Here is a 20709-nt window from a genome sequence, read left to right on the forward strand (position 1 = left end):
ATTTTGATATAGAGGTGCATTATGCTACCATGTAATTTTATAAAATCTAAAATAGTAATATGAGGCTAAAGGGTTTCATTCCATTCAAGTAAAAGCAATCATTGCTTTTGTAGTTATATTTTTTGGGGAATATTAACAAAACCAACTCTTATAAACGAGTTAATTAACAAGAATAACCTATCTATTTCAGAATTTGAAAAATAACTATTTTATCTGAAATCCCGCATTTTTGACTAGTTATGTGCATTCCATAGTTGTGATTGATGACTACTTCCACATGCCGAAATGGATTACCGATCTTCATTGTCTTGGATAGAGACAGTCGGTTTACATATGATTTTGGTAAAATTTTCAGTAACAAATGCGTTCCAATGTGTTAATGTGTAACATCCGTTTTCCTAGGTATTTTCATTTTCAACTCAAAAATATCAAATCTTACAAAAATGGTCCTTATTAGGGGCGTACACTACGTGTACACTGGGTGTATGTCATTAAAGAATAGAGTAGATATGGAGTAGGTAGGGCCTACTCACACTGATCCCAAAACCTTCAAATTTTAGGGTTGAGACCCTATTTAAACACCCAATGTCCCTTAAGGCCTCTTCATGTTGAACCTCCACTCTCCCAAAGCAGTCACTTTGAAACCCTAGCTACTTTGTGAAGATCTTGATCATTTTAAGTGAGTTTGAGTTTGTTTTGTGAAGAAGAAAATATTTAAAGGAGTATTGGTGAGCTTGGAGCTTGAAGATCCAGAACTTTCATCCCATTTGCAAGCCTCAGAAGGTATAAAGCTCGAAACTTTATGATTCCTTGGTTAGATCTAAGTCAGCTTTGAGTTTTCCATGCTTTTGGTCCCTTGGCTTTCGTTCTTGTTAGTATAGGCCACTCCAGAGTTTGTGGTTTTCATATCTTGTCATTTTTTAGGTTTCTAAGTCATAAAAATGGGATTTTGATGGATGCTTAAGGGTTTCAAGTCAATAAAGGGTGATCTAAGGCTTAATTTTATGCTATATTAAGCCATGCAAAAGCTTAAAGTCGATGACTTTATCACTTAAGACGTTCCCTAGATTAGTATCTATGAGTTGGACATACAGTCTTTAGGTATTAAGAAATTAAAAGTGGATATTGGAAAAAAATGGGATTAAGTAAGGGCGTAACCTTGGAGTATACAGCTCATAACGAGACTTACCCAGATTTATTTTTTGTGGAAACACAATACACAGGGTGTAGTAAAGGAGTACATATGGCCTACTTCCAAAAGAAGAAATGGGTCATTTTAGAAGTTTAGGTCATGTTTGGTTGGGTTTATCTATAAAAGGCTAAGGCCATACAAACATACATACATATATAAAGTTTGAGAGCAACTTCGTTTCAGAAGTGGTCGCACCGGGTGAAATCAGTATAAAGTTTGATAACAATGGTGCTCTTGAGGATGTGAAAACCGCATTACATGAACTTGCCATTCTTCCAAAGAAAAAATCTGAGCTTTTATGTCATGGAAATATATTCATGGTGTGTATTTTTTATTTCATTTTATTTTATCTTTTGACTTTATGTAGTGTAGCTATGAAAAGCCTTTTGATTTGTTGTCAGCCTTGCCAAGGAATATTGCTTTTTGGCCTCCTAGGAAAACACTTGTTGCCAAAGCACGAGCTAACTTCATCAGCATAACTGGTTCCACACTTACATCTAAGGTACTCCACTTACATTTCTCTACTCCCAATTAATACATATTTTTTTTCATGGTTCTCAAATGATATTTTTCTTTGTGTCGTAGAATGATTGGCTCCTATCTTGTTTTTTGATATTTATACACAATTTTTTTCTTAGGTCGATGGTGGCGAAGTTCAATACCATGGTAAGGTTACAAGGCTTAAATGTAACGCCCAATTCCTGGTACGTATTTTAAATAAGAATTATTAATTTTTGCAAAGGGACTTGACGAGTTGGAGACCCCAAACTCGTCGAGTAGGAATTGTATTTTTGGACGCGGGACTTGAAGTCTACTCAACGAGTTGAGAGCCTCAACTCGACGAGTAGAGCTACCAGAGTGAAACCCTAATTTTTAGGGTTTGCACCCTATTTAAGCACCTTAACCTCCAAAGGGTGGCCTCATTTGCAGCCTCCGTCACCCTAAACCCTAACTACGAAACCCTAATCTATCTTTGAGTGTTTTTGAGCAATTATTGTGTGCTCTTGGTGATTTTGAAGACTAAGAAGGAAGGAGAAGCATGAGGATTCAAGAGGGGGCCAGTAGATCTGGAAGATTAGGTGCACTTCTAACTTATTTGAGGTCAAAGTTGATACCTTGGCTTTCTATTACTTAGATCTTCATTTAGAGTTATCTTTTAGCATTTTTGGGCAATATTGAAGTCATTCTCTAGATTTAAGTGTATCATGAAGTTATGACTTCAGATCCAAAGCCTTTGAGGGACTCCATGGCATAAAGGTGTCAACTTTATGGTCATTGGAGTCCCATGCAACATGTGAACCGCTTTTTAGAGCCTTTTGAGTTAAATAACCCATCCATGGATGTAAAGTTAGAAAATTTACATAATATATCGACCCTAGGGAAGCAGATCTATGTTTTAGATGCATTAATCCCGACTAGAAACGAGTGTCTGGATTGAGACTATGGGGGATTCGATGAGTTGTTCATACAACTCGGCAAGTTGGGTCGTAGTCTCCCAACAATTTACGTTACTGAGTAAACTCGTTGAGTCTAGGAGATGACTCAACGAGTTGGACATGTTATGGGCTTGAAGATTGAAGTCCTCGACGAGTTCAAGGAGGAACTCGGTGAGTTATGAGCAAAATGTCCCGACTCTGTATGAAGGAGAACTCAACGAGTTCAAGGAGGAACTCGACGAGTTGTGAGTAAGTGGTCCCAACTATGTATAAGGAAGAACTCGATGAGTATGATCGAGACTTCAAGGTTTTATGGATAATGGAACTCAGCGAGTTGACGGACCAACTCGGCGAGTTGAGTCCACCAGATGTTGACTTTGACCAAAGGTTGACCTTGACCAGGTTGTTGACCTTGCCCTTGACTTTGACTTGAGCTGATCCTTAATAGGGTTATGAGTATGGAATCATAATTAAAGGAGATTTTTATGTGTAGGAGTTTTAGAGGAGTTGATCATAGCATCGAGGATAGTTACAATGAAGGCACCATGTGAATTTGCATGGTAATTCACACCCGCTTTGTGATCCTCGGTATCCCAGTCACAAACAAGAGGGGCATATCGAGATTTAAACATGCCATTGAATAGTTTCAATGAATCTCATCCGAACCTAGGAATTATCAATACATTTAGGGCTAATATTTAGGTTTTTGTGGTGGAGAATTAGTGAATCATCATTCACTTACCTTCATAATATTTGCATGTTGGATTAAGGCATCCCTTTTCTAATGTGTAAATATTGTTGTTGGATCCTAGCCTTAATTTTTCTTATTGGGTGATAATTAGGGATTCATATTCTAATCTATCTTTTTCCTTTCTAATTGTAGATGTCGAACGCAAACAACGCTGCTGCTAGTTCCTTCACATTGATGAGCCTTTGCCAAAAGGTCACCTTCGATGGAACGAACTTTAGCGAATGGATAAGACACATTCGCACCAGTGCTCTCTATGAGGATAAGGAGTATGTCCTCGATGAGAAGCTCGAGAAGATCAACCCTGAAATCGCCACTCCGGCTGAAATTACCGCTTTTGAAACCCATGAGCGCGGTGCAACGAAGGTACATTGCATCATGATAGCCACCATGAACTCTGAATTCCAAAAGTCCTATGAGGACATGTACCCGTACAAGATGCATCAAGACTTATTGGAGAGATACCACCAGAACGCGAGACAAGAGCATTATGAGATTTTCACGAACATGATTTCTGCTAAGATGGGTCATGGAGAATCTCTTACCGTGCACCTGCAAAAGATGTAAAGGTATGTCGACCGCCTTCGCAAGTTAAATGTTGACTTTGGGGAAGACTTGGCGATCGAAGGAGCCCATGGAGATTTTCTGTGATAACGAAGGAGCAGTTGCCTTGACCAAGGAACCGAGGGATCATGGTAGATCAAGACATATCGACAGAAAATATCACTTCATTAGACATCATGTAGAAGAAGGACAACTCGTAGTGAAGAGGATATCATCAGAAGATGACCCAGCAGATCCGCTTACGAAGGGACTGAGTAGGGTTAAGCACTTGCAGCATGCTAGGAGTATTGGGCTGAAGGATGATAATAGCATAGATTAGATAGTGTTAGAAATGTGTAATAGATAAATGTAATTAACATTTGATGATTAAATAAATGAGTTTTATTTATGAGTAATGTTACTATCTTATGTTAATTGTTGAACTATTGTTTCACTTTGCATGTTTTAACTTCCAGAATAATTGACTTTATTAGGAATAATCGAATTGTTCAAATTGTCCACAATCGTTCATATGTTGGAAGTAGATATGAATGAAGATTGTCATGAATTGGTGTGTAGATTGTCTAAATGGTGTTAGACATAGCAAAGGATTGTTGCAACGTTCATGAGTGCTTATGAACTACTTTTGAGCATTGGATCAAACCCGCGCTTGCTGGAATCACCTTATGGAATATGATATAAAAGGATGATCGCAAGACGATAATATCATATAGTGTTAAAACCTAGATATATGGTTTGTTATTTATTAATTGATTGTACATTGATAATACGAAAACGCATCAGTAACTCGGTGTTATAAAATGCATTGTTGTGTATAGTTGGTTAATGAATAAGTAAATGCATATAAGTCGAAGTTTATCTGTAACTTTTATCTAAGAAGGTAAAAGTGATATCTCGGCCGCTCGATGATTTGATTTGACTTATGTGTCGGGCCCGGTCAGAACTGAATTGATGTGTTCGATTAAGTTCGATGTCAAATAAATCAGAGATCGAGAAACCTAAATGCTTGACTAACCATTCCATAGGATTGTCAGCATGATATCTAACAGAGGACTGTACGTTCCCTTATCTAAAGGACAAGATTGATTAGATCAGAGTTTGACAGCGTCTTTGAGAGCTACGATTGCAAACCGAATTGTACTTGTGCATATAGTTACTAGACTTATCCAAGTGGGAGACTGTTGGAATGGTGTCTAAGGCTGCAACTATATTAGGCAAGTATTTGACCCGGTTGTGCATGGTCCTTTTGGGTTGCCTTCACCATAGCAACTTGATAGGATGATTTATTAAGAGAAAATAAATATTATTAATATATTATGAGAATAATATAAAGAATAATAATATTGTTATCTGATTAATATAAGTCATAAATTAATTGGTATTAATTTAGTGACTTAAAGATATTAATTAAATAAGAGGGTATAAACTGTCAATTGTTTTATAGTTAAACTTTAGACTGTAAATCCATATAGATATGCAAGGGACAGATTCTAGAAGCAAGGATAGCTTCAAAATCGTCCAAGGGGTTATCTATGGAATGGATTTGGATAGCCTTAAGAGAAGATTATCCAATTAGGGTTTAGGTTGTAACCCTTAAGGAGTCTACAAGTATAAATAGACCCGATGCCTAAGGGAAATCGGCACTTCACCTAAAGTAAGAGAACCCTGGCCGATTTCCTCCCCTCTCCTCTCTCCTAAATCATCTTCCTTGCTATTGGTGTTTGTAAGCCATTAGAGGAGTGACAATTGTGACTCTAGAAGCTCCAAGACAACAAGATCAACAAGGAATTCAAAGGTATGGTTATAGATCTGTTTCAATGTTGTTATTTAACCTAAATAGTCATTAGAAGTCTTGGATTCAAAGCATGTTTAATTAGAAAGCCTAGATCCAAGCATTAGGGTTTTGCATGCGCACATAGGAAAGTTCTTATGGGTAAAACCCATCAGTTTCCTGACATCGGTACGATGTAGGGGGCAAGGCCCCAGTTAGTCCGGGCTTCGGTCCGATGCAATTTCCGGACATCGGTTCGATGCAGGGGGCAAGGCCCCAGTTAGTCCAGGCTTCTGCCCGATGCAGTTTCCGGATTTTGGTCTGATGCAGTGGGAAAGGCCTAGTATGTGCTTTATATGTTATTGTATGGTATGTGGTAGATTGGGGGAGCTCACTAAGCTTCGTGCTTACAGTTTTCAGTTTTGGTTTCAGGTACTCAGTTTTCAAAAGAGGAGCTCGGGAAGATTGTAGTGCACACACCATAGCTAGCCAGCCTGGGATGTTTTACTCTGATAAAACGAATATGTTTTGAACTAATACTCTGGCTTTACGTTAACAATTATGTTATGGTTTGACAATCATGGATTAAGTAATGTTATTTAAACGAAACTTTTAGACTGTATTTTTAGGGATGTTACAAGTTGGTATCAGAGCCTTGGTTTGAGGGATTCGGGCACACTTTTCGGGTGTGTCTGAACTCAAACTAAGGAATTGATATAGGAATTTAAAAAGGAAGAACTTTGAAAAGATAAAAGGGTGTGGTGCATGCAATCAGCTGAGTTCAAGTAAGTACTCCCAAATTACCCATATATGTTTATGTTATGAGTTATCAGTTTCAGTTTCAGTAAAACAGCATGCTAGAATAGGACTAAGGGTCTAGGAGGATGCCTTATGTGCCTGCTATATGTGCTCCAGATTTATGAGAATTGCATACCAGTATTGAGTAGACAGTAGTAGGATAGACTGTTTAGGTTATGCCTGATAGTAGGAGCTTAGCATTGTATACTAATTCAGTTTTACGTTATAAGAATAGATTTGCTTGAGTAGTTTCTTGAGTCCGAATGCTGCTTGCTTTGTTCTTTGTAGGACTCTAAGTGATAAGAGTTAGCCGTCAGGTGAATACGGCATGTCACATGTGATCAGGGTTGAATAATCTCAAAGTGCTGGATTTGGCCCTATTGCACAGCTCTCGTTTGAGTCTAACCATTGTAGGGACGAGTCTTTTACTCGATGGATTATCTGAGCCTCATCACATGTGATGGTATTCAAGTGATGGCTAATTGTAATTACAAGGAGGCCTTCAGCAGTCGAGGATTGGTTTGAGTAGAGTTAGAGATTTTCCCTAGGGCAAGCCTAGGATGAGAGAAGCAGAGATCAGTAGCAGTAGCAGTGACGTGGTGGAGTCGAGGCAGTTCTTGAGGAAAGTAAGGATAGATGTGGAAGGTAGTATGGGCCCGTACTACTGAAAGCAGAGGATCCATACTCGAATCAAGGAAAGCTAAGATGAATCCAGGAAACATGTAGTGTGTGTATGCGATCCCACAACAGTGATGAGTATTCTGATGGTTATTGTGATATGTTTTTAGCAGTTTAGCATGGTGACGTTGCACGAGATACTAGTTGGCAGTTCAGGCTCTAGAGCCGGACAATTTGATGATCAGATGAGAAATTTCACTTCCGCAGAGATTATGCGCAACATCATTGATCAGACTCAAGTGAATTTCGGTTCGGTTATAGAGACTACCATGGAGCTTATGGGCAGTTATCTTGAGGAATTTAGGGCCAGAATAGTTATAGGACAGTTTGGGGCTCATCTAGAGCCCGATTCTTATGGAGTCCAGGGATCTATTAGGGAGGGAGATCCCATTATTAGCTCATGCCAGCAGGGGATGGGGGTGTGTGGGGCACCCTGTCTCCAGGGAGGACCTCTGCATGATTGGATAGTTAAGGAGGTTTCACGAGCCATTCACGAGGAGCTGCCCGAAATCATCGTGAGGGTCACTGATAGGTTGACCACAATGCTCCAGGATCAGACCACGATTGTTCAGATGAGGAAGGGGTTGACGGAGTAACGCAGGAGCGAGAGATTGGCAGAGAGTCGGAAAGGAAAAGGAAAATGGATGAGACTCAGGTAGCCTCACGTTCGGGTAAGAGGCCCAAGGGGTCGGATTTGAAATCGAGAAATTACCAGAGCCGCAGTCGTTGCGGGAAGTGTAGGAGGGCGCACGCGGGTGCGTGCAGGAGTAGTAGTGGCGGTGATTCTGGCTGCTTCAAGTGCGGCCAGATTGGTCATTTCAGTAGAGATTGTACTGCTACCATCGCCCAGGGGCTTGACCCAATATGTTTCCATTGCAGACGGTGGGGCCTCAAGAAGGCCCATTGCACGAGTTTGTATGCAGCAGGGCAGGTAATAGCTCCTGCCCCTGTGACGTCAAGAACCACCAGCGGACGTCGGCTCGGAGTAGAGTGTACTGGTTGATTTCAGCGATGGTTCGAGCAGCGCTAGGTGTTCGAAGTATGTGTCTTTACCTTCCTGTCAATTATTATTCATGATATTATTGTTATGTTACTGCATCGATTTTAGAAGGTTCACATATTGGAAAGTATTATATTGCCTACTCGCGATTAAGTCGTATGCCATCTGCATACTTTGGGAATTAGAATGGTAAATTGGAGGTCGTCCCCTCTAGAGTAGGATACTTCGGATGCAGTAACTGTAGCATGTATGTGTAAGATTCAGTAGGGCCTCACTATTTTCGAGAGTTTTCATTCAGGTATTGATCAGTTATATCCTCTGTAGTGAAAATCTAGAGCTTCTAGTAGGGATGCTAGTGGACGGTAGGGAAGTAGGTTGGAAATGTTCACACTAAGTACAGGTTCTCAGGATGCGGTTGCTAAAGAAAATGCAATTAAGGGTTTATGGGTGCTCGACTAGTTAGCAAGAATGGTTCAGATCTAGTAAAGGTTATTGGGAGCGCCAGCAGAGATGAATGTTGGCGGTCAGCAGATAGCGTTTTGATGATTGGAAGGATGGGGAATCCTTTTCAATATGTGAGTTGTATGGAGTTAGCCAGATCAAAGTGAGGGAGAACCCTTCAAGCATTCAGAGATGGTAGCATGTGAAATTTAGAAAGGGTTGGTAATCTTTCAATGGTAAGGAAAAGAAGTCGAAGGGTTGAGTGGGTTCAGGAGATGGGGGTTTGGAAACTCCCCAACGATGGTTTCATGAACTTGGATTAATAGAAGGTTCTTTTGGGATCCAAGCCGAAGAATTCCTCGATGGAAAGCTAGTGTATCAAAGATACAAGACGTCGAGGCTGATGCAGCATTGATGACTGAGGGCTGGTTTTGGGAAATCAGGGTGAGGAATCGCTAGCAGGACTAGGGGTAGTCAGGATGTCCTCGGTATAGTAGTTAGTAAGTAGCCAGATAGTATTAGAGTGTTGTAAGTCTGCGGTGGTAGTCGTAGCATTCACTAGCAGTAAAATTGTAGTAGAGTGTTGTAAGTCTGCGGGGGTAGCCGTAGCACTCACTAGCAGTCAGATAGTAGTTGAGTGTTGTAAGTCTGCGAGGGTAGCTGTAGCATTCACTAGCAGTCAGATAGTAATAGAGTGTTGTAAGTTTGCGGGGTAGCCGTAGCATTCATTAGCAGCCAGATAGTGTTAGACAGTTGTAGGTCTGCGGGTGTAGCCGTAGCATTCATCAGGTTGGTGGGTAGCATGAGCGTGTTGTTTGGACGCAGGAGGAACGGTAGTACCCACTAGCTTGGGTGCAGCAGAGAGGATATGGGAATCCACGGGTTGGATTTTGGAATTCCCAAATGGTTTTTTTGAACCAGCGATTCAACTGATGGATCGTCACAACAGTTATGAGAGCAGGGAAGAAGAGGACCGCTCAGGTTCGTGTATGTTAAGGCTACTTATGGTTTTGGAACCATTACTTCTAGTCTTGGATCGATTATGTCAGGGTTCGACGTATGGACCCGGTCGGTTGGACCGGGAGGTTGTTAGGGTCATAGTAACAGGATGACTAGTGGGAACTAGTTCCAGAAAAGGATTTCGTTCAGAAGTTGTGTGAGAGGTTAAGTAAGGATTCCTTGGAGCTCCACAATTGAGTTGGAACTCGGTGTTGCGGATAACTGACGATTGGTTGGAAGCCAGGAAGGTCTCGAGATATTTTGGGAGACAGATCAGTGTTTCGGGCAGTTCAGTGTTCTGGATAGTTTTAGTGTTATAGTTAGTATTAGTTTCGTGATGGGTGCGCACATGGAGGCGACCATGTCGTTCAAGTTGTCAGGTGATGCTAGGTGGCTTACCGCGGAATCAGGTAATCTCGGAGAAGTTGCGTTGTCTATGTTGCGTAGTTCTTGTAGAGACTTGACCTTAGCAGAGTGAGATCTGCTTCGTCGGATTTTCTGACTTCTTGCGCATAGTGGAGGTTTCAGTATTGGAGCATCGTATGTGGAATTATTCTGAGTAGTGGTGTGATGGTCGGCACTGGGAGTGGCCGGAATTGCAGCTCAGTAGAGAATTGAAGGATATTGGAAAGGTTTGTTGCTTGGGGAATGTTTCATTAGAAAGGCCAGTGGTGGTGCAGGGTAAAGGGGTAAACCCGTAGTGTACCGGCTGTAAGTGTACTAGTAGTACCGGTGGGAGTTTCGGTTAAGTAAAAGTGTTATACTAGAGGATGGTAATGATCATATTATTTTGGAAAATACACTTTCAGGAATTCGATCGGATGGGCGAAGTGCATAGCTAGTGGCAAGCTGCAAGGTGTTTGTAAGATATTTGGCCATAGCGGACTTCGAGGATGAAGTCTAGTTAAGTGGGGGAGAGTTGTAACGCCCTGTTCTAAAATATCCATTATGGAATTTCATAGGCCAAGGCCAGGAGCGTTTTAGTCCTTTATTAAATTTGGAGGTATTATTCGAGAAGTTATTGGGCCAGGGTGTGTTGTTAGAAACGTAGGGTTTCTCGTCACCTTTCCGTGGACATAAAGTTCGCCGAAAACGGATCAAGAATAAAGAAGTTACAACACTTTGAAGATGTTGACAATAATGGCCCTTAATGGAAAATTTGGCAAGGCAACCCCTTTGCATGCATGTAGTGCACGCGTGTTTAGCTGGGTACGCCCAGCGTAAGGCTGGTGTACGCCCAATGTAGAAGAGCAAGTGATCGCGGGTGCCGGTAAGCGTACAGATGGTGTACGAGAAGTACGACCAGCATACACTCAGAGTCTCAAAACCCTAATTTTTAGGGTAAGTCACTATATAAAGAACATGATACCCTGGTTTTTAGCCTCCCTCTCATTCTCACTCATCCACCACGAAACCCTAAACTCTCTAGAGTGTTCTTGGAGATTGTAAGGCCATTTTGTGTGCATTTTGGTGGTTTTACGGTGGAATGACCATCTTGAGGTCTCATTGATCAAGGAAGTGCCTTTGGATCCAAGTTCTTTAGCTCAGCTGCAAGCTCGTTAAGGTATAAAGTTTCTAACTTTCCTCTTAGAAGCTTAGATCTAGATCTAGGGAGCTTTTGGGATCCTTTTAGGTCCAAAGGTTGGACCTTTAAGATGTAACTTCGCCTTCAAGCTTGGGGTTGCCACCCTTAGAGCTAAAAGTTCCCCATAAGCAGTAAAGTCTCGATCTTTATGGTCCCAATGAGCTCATGCATGAGATCTTGCCTTGGTTTTAGAGGTGTATGGTCACCTTTTTGAGTTTGAGTGTATTTGGTGGATTGCAAGTCACCAAATTAGTGACTTTATGGACTAAGACATCAGTAAGGACCTGGATATGAGTTAGTAGCCTCTGGAGTGGGGTATTAAGCACTTAATGGAAAAGTGTCTTAATAGGATGGTTATGCCGAGCATAAGTGAATGTACGCCCCGCGTACTCATTTGCAGGCCAGTACGCTTAGCGTATAATGGTGTACGACCAACGTACTCAGCAGAGTTGGGTTTGTGCATATTGGGCCTCGGTGTAGGTTGTGTTGTGCATTTTAGGCCTGTGAGCCTTAGTGGGCCATAAGAAGTCAGTTAGATTATGGGCCAGGGACATTTTTGAGCTTAAGTAGGGCCCCTATGAGGAGTTAGGCCCAATTTAGAAAATTAGGCCATTAGTGGGCCTTTAGTGGGACATTGATGGACCTAGAAGAATTAAAGGGTTTACGCCTTGTTTATGAACCACACCATAGCAGGGGGTAAAATAGTCATTTTATCCATACAAGGATTCTTATTCGGATTTAGCGTTTTAAATTGGTCATGATAGACGAGGAGCAGTCGGAGCAGCAGTCAAGGATTCCTTACTCAGGCTTTTAGCAGTCAGTTCTTCGATGTGAGTTTCCTTCCTGTAGGAATGGGTCTACGGTCACAATACCGACCCGTCTAGTCAATAGTAGTTTCCGGACCTTGGTCCGATGCTGTAGTTCAGTGTGCTTGATGTCTTTGTGATTCAAGCATGATTTTCTGTTATCTGTTCCGAACTTCGATTTGATATAATAGGCAGTATATGTGACCATACTAGTTGATATGATTATGCTATGTTATGTTCATTCAGTTTCCGGACTTCAGTCTGATGCAGGGGGCAAGGCCCCAGTTAGTCTGAGCTTCGGCCCGACACAGTTTCCAGACTTCGGTCCGATGAAGGGGGCAAGGCCCCAGTTAGTCCGGGCTTCGTCCCGATGCAGTATCTGGACTTCTGTCTGATGCAGAGGGCAAGGCCCTAGTTAGTTCGGGCTTCGGCCCGATGCAGTTTCCGGACTTGGGTCCGATGTAGGGGGCAAGGCCCCAGTTAGCCCGGACTTCGGTCCGATGCAGTTTCCAGAATTTGTTCTGATGCAGGGGCAAGGCCCCATTTAGTCTGGGCTTCGGCCCGATGTAATTTTCGGATTTTGGTCTGATGAAGTGGGCAAGGCCCAGTTTGTGCTTTATATGTTATTGTATTGTATGTGGTCGATTGGGGGAGCTCACTAAGCTTTGTGCTTACAGTTTTTAGTTTTTGTTTTAGGTACTCAGTTTTCAAAAGAGGAGCTCGGGAAGATTGCAGTGCACACACCATAGCTACCCAGCCTGGGATGTTTTACTCTAATAACACAAATATGTTTGAACTAATACTCCGGATTTACATTAAGAATTATGTTATGGTTTGACAATCATGGTTTAAGTAATGTTATTTAAACGAAATTTTTAGACTGTATTTTTGGGGATGTTACAATTATATAAATATTATATTTATATAAATATAAAATGGTTTTCAAACTATTTTAGTACTATTTGCATATATAAACATTGGAATTCAAGGAACAACAGTACTACAAACTTTGACAATATCTAACAAAGGTTTTCATTATAGCAAAGCAAACATATAAACTATAATAGGTATAGTTTAGGGAACTTATTCAGTGATTACAATGTTCATATTACAAAACAAAAAACAAATAGAGTACATTAAAGAAAACAAATAGAATACATTATAGAAAAGAAAAATATAATCTATATTAAATATAGTCTATGAAACTTACATACAGTGTATTTATTACAATGTAACTTTTCGTTATTCTACACATAATCATCAATATAGCATATGTGAGAAAACCTTCACGTACTTTTCTATGTAGCCAGCAAGTCCGGAAATTATAACCAGAGTCTGCTAAAGGGTGAGCGCGACACTTGTTTGTAGATCTATACGAGACTGAAAATCCCACACCAGAGTTGCTTGCAACAACTAGATCGGCATACTTGTGGTGACAAATGTTCTACCAATTACGACACCTGAAGAACGTCGTGTTCAGGGCATCATAGGTCATTGAGTATGGTTATAATTACTCATAATTTTGCATTGAACAAAATGATTATTGTATGAATAACTAAACAAATTCACATAGTTTTATTTTATTATAAAACTATAATATAGTATTTTACAAGTATTGTTGGTTATACTAGCCAATTACAAACACAAGAGTTGCATACTAGTACAAGAACAAAATACTATTTCAGCACAAAGAAAATGTATTTTTCATGGTTTTTATGTGAACTAAAATACATTTTACTACTTCAGATTATAGTAACTTTCACACATTTTGCATACAATATACCATAGCAGAAAATATAGGATTTTCTGGGAAAAACATGTCTACATTATCAAGAAATAAGAAAACAGATTTTAGTTACAAACATACTGATAAACTCACCAACTTAATTGTTGACACCTTTTCAAAACTACTTTTATTCTCAGGGAATTAGTAGAGAGGTATACACCCGAATTTTTGAGAAGACGGATCTCTATAGACCCATGTCTTTTAATCTTGTACTTTTGGTGTCATATATACTATGTTTTGAACACAGATGTAAAACATATAACTTTGTAAGTACAATGTTTATTGTACTTTGATTACTATTATGCGTTGTTGTGATACTATACATGACCTCCTGCATTCCCAAATGTTTACGTCGTTCCGGTTTGGGGGTGTGACATTCAGGGTCGAGATCAGCTTCGGGTGTGGGTTTCGAGCCGGTTGATCATGGGTTATGCGAGTTCATCACGTCAGAGATTACGAGAGGCTTCCTTGAGGTGACCTCGGTGATTTTTAGGTTGATCAAGGAAGGTATCATTTAGCTAATGCAGGATCGCCTCAGGGTGTTCAGGAACGACATGGCATGTGTCCAGTCAGTGACGCATACGCTCTCATTCAAAGACTTCAGGGGATGTGGTGCGCCAGACTTTCATGGGGTGAAGGACGCCATTGTAACCAGGAGATGGATTTCAGACATCGAATCTGTCCAGCTGGCTCCTGGGATACCTCTGGAGAGATAGTTGGAGTTTAGCATAGACCTAATTCCCAGTGCGGCTCCAATAGCCAAGGCACCATATCGGTTGGCTCCTCTCGAGACGTAGGAGTTATCTACATAGTTGTAGGAGCTGTTAGACAAGGGATTTATTAGGCTGAGTAGTTCACCTTGGGGAACACCGATCCTGTTTATGTAGAAGAAGTACGGGTCAAATCGGATGTGTATAGATTACTAGGAACTGAACATGGTATCGATGAAGCACTGTTACCCACTCCCGAGGAATGTTGATATCTTCTACCAGCTATAGGGGTCATCTTGGTTTTCCAAGATAGATTTGCATTCAAGCTACCACTAGATGCGAGTCAGAGATGAGGATGTAAAGAATACTACTTTCTGGACTCGCTATGGCCACTACAAGTTCGTGGTGATGCCGTTTAGGCTCTCTAATTCCCCTGTCGCCTTCATGGACCTCATGAACCACATATGAAGATCGATGTTGGACCAATCTGTGATCATCTTTATTGATTACATCTTGGTTTACTCCAGGATGCATGAGCAACATGATGAGCACTTTTGAGAGGTGTTGGATAACCTGAGGAGGGAGAGATTGTATGCCAAGGTCTCTAACTACGAGTTCTGGTTGTGCGCGGTGCAATTTCGTGGGCACCGCTCAACTAGAATGGTATTTTGGTCGACCTGGCCAAAGTGGACGTTGTGATGAGATGGGAGGTTCCGAAGTCTCCATCTGAGATTCAGAGTTTCCTTGGGCTAGAAGGCTATTAGTAGAGATTCACATAGGACTTGTCCAAGATAGCAGTACCCTTGACCCGACTGACGAAGAAGGCCATTGTATTTCACTAGGGCCCTGAGCAACAAGCAACATTTGAGACGTTGAGACAAAGATTGTGCGAGGCGCCTATCTTAGCCATACCAAAGGGCATGGATGATTTTCTAGTGTACTACGATGCGTCCATTTCAGGCTTGGGTGCAGTACTAACGCAGAGGAGGCATGTCATCGACTATACCTCGAGGCAGTCAAAGCATCACGAGGAGAACTACCCGATGCACGATCTGGAGTTGAGGGCAGTTGTTTTCGTCTGAAGATTTGGCGGCACTACCTCTATGGGGTCCGATGTACCATTTACAAGGATCACAAGAGATTGAGGTACCTTATGGATCAGCCAAATTTGAACATGAGGCAGCGTCGGTGGCTACATGTTGTGAAGGATTACGACTGTGAGATCCTCTACCACCCGGGGAGAGCCAACGTTATGGACGACGCACTTAGCCGCAAGGCAGCACCGATTAGAGAGATTTGCTTGAGGATGAAGATGGTAACTACACTTTTGGAGTGGATCTAAGAGGCTCAGGTCGAGGGTATAAAGGAGGAGGGCCAGAAGTGTGAGTGAATCATAGGCCATGTGGCCTCGTTTGACTATGACATCCATGGGCTGCTTACCCTGTGTGGGAGGGTCTGCATGCCATACTAGTGTGGAGTATGACAGATTCCAATGGATGAGGCCCACAAGTCTAGATTTTCCATCCATCCCAGAGCGATGAAGATATATATACAGAGATCTTCACCCTGATTACTAGTAGTCTTGCATGAAGCGGGATGTAGCCTGGTACGTCGAGAGTTGCCTAACCTGTAGGAAGTTTAAGACAGAGCACCAGATGCCTCATCGAAAATCGCAGCCATTGGAAATCCCTTTGTGGAAATGGGAGGATATTACTATGGATTTGATTATGAAACTTCCGAGGACCACACAAGGAGTGGATTCGATTTGGGTCATCGTGGATCGGTTGACCAAGAGTGCCCATTTCATCCCAATCCAGGAGAGCATTCTGGCTGAGAAGCTGGCCGACATTTACATACGAGAGGTAGTAGCTCGACACGGAGTGTCAGTTTTCGTGATTTTCAACTGAGACGTGCGATTTACTTCCAAATTCTAGAAGAAATTTCATGACGAGTTGGGTACTTGTCTGCACTTTAACACGAGTTTTCACCTACAGACAGATGGTCAAAGCAAGCGGACAATGCAGACTCTAGAGTAGGTGTTGCGGGCATACGTCCTGGACTTTGGTGGTGGTTGGGATACCTACCTTCCCTTAGTAGAGTTTTCCTAGAATAATAGCTACCATGCGAGTATCGACCGTCCTCCTTTCGAGATGTTATATAGAAGGAAGTGTAGAACCCCGATATGTTTAGGTGAGGTTGGAGAAATGGTAATGGGGAGTACCGAAGTGGTACTCAAGACAATAGAGAGGATCCAGCAGGTCCGGAGCAGCCTTCAAACTTCTCAGAGTCGGCAAAAGAGCTACGCTGACAGACGTCGATCAGACCTGGAGTTCCAGGTCAAGGATATGGTTCTCCTGATGGTGTCACCTTGGAAATATGTCATCTAGTTTAGGAAGCGGGGCAAGTTGGGCCCTAGGTACATTGGTCCTTTCAGGGTTGTAGCCCGGGTGGGCAAGGTGGTGGACATGTTGGATCTGCCAGCCAAGCTTAGCCAGATACATAGCAAATTTCATGTCTCCCAGTTGCGGAAGTGCTTAAAAATGACTTTGTTGTGGTGCGTCTAGAGGATATTCAGGTCGATGACAGTTTCAACTACATCAAGCGACTAGTATCCATCCTCAACAAGAAGTCGAAGGATCTGAAGAACAAGAGGGTTGAGTTGGTGAAGGTGCAATGGCAGCACCACAAGGGCTCGGAATGGATTTGGGAGTTGGAGGACGAGATGAGGGAGCTCTACCCCGAGCTATTTCCAGAAACAACAGACTTCAAGGTCGAAGTCTAAAATAAGTGGAGGAGACTTGTAACACCCGATTCCTGGCACGTATTTTAAATAATAATTATTCATTTTTACAAAGGGAGTCGATGACCTGGAGGCCCTAAATTCATCGAGTAGGAATTGTATTTTTAGACACAGTACTTTAAGTCTACTCGATGAGTTGAGAGCCTCAACTCGACGACTAGAGCTGCCTGAGTGAAACCCTAATTTTTAGGGTTTTCACCCTGTTTAAGCACCTTAACCTCCAAAGGGTGGCCCCATTTGCAGCCTCCATCAATCTAAACCCTAGCTACGGAACTCTAATCTATCCTTGAGTGTTTTCGAGCCATTGTTGTGTGTTATTGGTGATTTTGAAGACTATGAAGGAAGGAGAAGCTTGAGGATTCAAGAGAGGGCCAGTAGATCCGGAAGTTTAGCTATACTTCTGACTCATTTGAGGTAACAAGTTGATAGCTTGTCTTTCTATTGCTTAGATCTTCATTTAGGGTTGTATTTTACCATTTTTAGGCCATATTGAAGTCATTCTCGAGATTTGAGTTTATCATGAAGTTGTGACTTTAGATCCAAAGCCATCGAGGGACTCCATGGCATAATGGTGCCAACTTTATGGCCATGGGAGTCCTATGCAACATGTGAACCGCTTTTTAGAGACTCTTGAGCTAAATAACCCATACATAGATGTAAAGTTAGAAACTTTATGTGATATGTTGACCCTAGGGAACTAGATCAATGTTTTGGATGAATTAAGCTTGACTTTAAACGACTGTACGGAGTGAGACTATGGGGTACTCGACAAGTTGTTCATACAACTCGGTGAGTTGGGTCGTGGTCCTCCAACCTTTTCTGTTACTGAGTAAACTCGTTGAGTCTGGGAGATGAGTCAGTGAGTTGGACATGTTTTCCGCTTGAACATTCAAGAGCTCGCTGAGTTCAAGGAGGAACTCAGTGAATTATGAGTAAAATGTCCCGACTCAGTATGAAGGAGAACTCGACGAGTTCAAGGAGGAACTCGGAGAGTTGTGAGTAAAAGGTCCCAGCTATGTATAAGGAAGAACTCAACGAGTTCATGAAAGAACTCGACAAGGTGGATCGAGACTTCAGGGTTTTATGGATTATGGAACTCAGCGAGTTGATGGACCAACATGGCGAGTTGAGTCAACCAGATGTTAACTGTGACCAAAGGTTGACCTTGGCCAGGGTGTTCACCTTGCCCTTGACTTTGACCTGAGTTGACCCTTAACACGGTTATGATTATGGAAGGGTAATTAAAGGAGATTATTATGTGTAGGATTTTGAGAAGAGTTGATCCCATCACCAAGGATAGTTCAGCTACTAAGCAACATTGAGGAGAGTTACCTTCTAGTAGGAGTGGGTCGAAGGTACGAATGCCCGCCCATTAGTAGGTGATTATAGTTGAGATGATTGTCGTTGTGATAATTGTCTGGTATGTCGTTATCTATTATGCTTCATTTGCTAGTATGCTATTTTATTATATAGTAGTGGTAGGGGTGAAATATTCCCCTGTTACCTGTTCAAAGAGACCGAAGGGGAGGCCAACACCCAGATATGTTAGGCTGTATATGATTTATATGTTAATGCTAGGGTATCATGTGGTAGTAGTAGGGTGAAATAGTCCCCAATTACCGGTTGACAGAGACTGAATGGGAAGCCAGCACCTATATATGCTAGGCAGCCACCGGTTGAAAGAGACCGAAGGGAGGCCAACACACAGATATGTTAGGCAGTTACCAGTTGAAAGAGACCAAAGGGGAGGCCAGCACCCATAAATGCTAGGCATTATGTGATCATACAGTATATGGTATGATGGGGGAACTCACTAAGCCTTCTGCTTACGGTTTTCAGTTTTAGTTTAGGTACTATTTCCTCGAAGGGAAAGGAGTCTGAACTGTAGCAACACATCATACACACAATTTCCGCATATGAGATTCCAGGGGATTTGTACTCTGACATTGTTACTATGTTATGAAATGATTTCAAGTCTTATGATCTATGGCTTTTTATGAAATGAAATATTTTGATTATGTTTTCTATAAATTGTTTTATGAATTGCTATATCAAAAAAGTGAAAATTTTTGTTCATACTTTTGGGATGTTACATTAAAGATGCCATGAAGATTTCCAGAGGAGAAACTACTAACGAGTTCCTTTAAATGTTGTAATGTTTTGATTTTCTATAATAAATATTGTGCAATATTAGCAAGGTATTGCATTTAGTTACTATTGGAATGATAATTTGTATTTGATATATTAGTGTGATGAATTATATTTCTTATTTATTGAATTTTATTTTGTATCATAAGACTTTTAATGTGTTATTTAATTTGAAAATTACTAAATCTATCAAAATATATAATTTTAAAAACATTTAAAATTATGACACACAACAATGTGTGTCGTCTTTCTTTATGACAAAGGTTTTAATGATGTGCAATGCGTGTCCTAAACGCACGTCGTAACATTAGTATACGCAAATGCGTGTCATCTTCCGTTATGACAGGGCATTCCTTGACATGTAATGCATGTCGTAAATGTGCGTCGTAAATGGGGGTCGTAATTGTACGTCGTAAATGCATGTCGTAAATAGACGACGCGCAAAAGCATGTTTTCTTTCGTTATGACAGGGCCTTCCTTGACACGCATTTGCGTGTCGTCTAAATATTTTACGACATTCATTGTGTGTCGTAAAAGGCTGTTTTTGTAGTAGGGATCCACAACATCTCATAGTACTATGTCTGTCAAACTCTACAAGATGCACTTTTTCCTGAATATCCACCTTCTTCTCATTAGCCATTTCTTTTAGCAATTTAGCTTCTTCTTCTGTTACAACTGCACAATCTTGTTGAACCATAAATGTCCTCATCTTACCCTTCCAAAAAGTGAAGTCATTTGAATAATTGGATTTCTACGAAATCAAACATGAGAGTCAACATCTTGAAACAAAACAAAATGTCGGTATGATAGCAGATTTATGAATTAGCCATTACTTGTCAAGAATCACAAATATGATGTCCCTTGCCAAGCTCATATACCACTTGATAGGAAGTACAATAGATAACTTCCAAAAAAACACATACATACAAAGTCATGGTATTTACATGGTCCGTTCAAGGTTACCTACGTCCACATACGTGAGGGAGTATTCTTATTCAAGAGTTCTCAAACAGAGATTACAAGTACAACCCAGCAGACATTTGATCTACTCGTTAAGATTCAAGATACAAGACAATAAAAATGATTGGCACAATGATTGCTCTAATGGGTCAGAGACATTAATTCTAAGACCCCAACATATATGAACTGATCACATCACGCCATACAATCACCTATCGAGACTTCCACTTTGATGAATTTGCATGGCCACTAACCATGAACATGGGACGACATCACCATGCTTGTAA

This window comes from Lactuca serriola, chromosome 8 (assembly GCF_051521515.1).
Source record: "Lactuca serriola cultivar US96UC23 chromosome 8, Lser_US96UC23_V15, whole genome shotgun sequence".
In the NCBI taxonomy this organism is placed as follows: domain Eukaryota; kingdom Viridiplantae; phylum Streptophyta; class Magnoliopsida; order Asterales; family Asteraceae; genus Lactuca; species Lactuca serriola.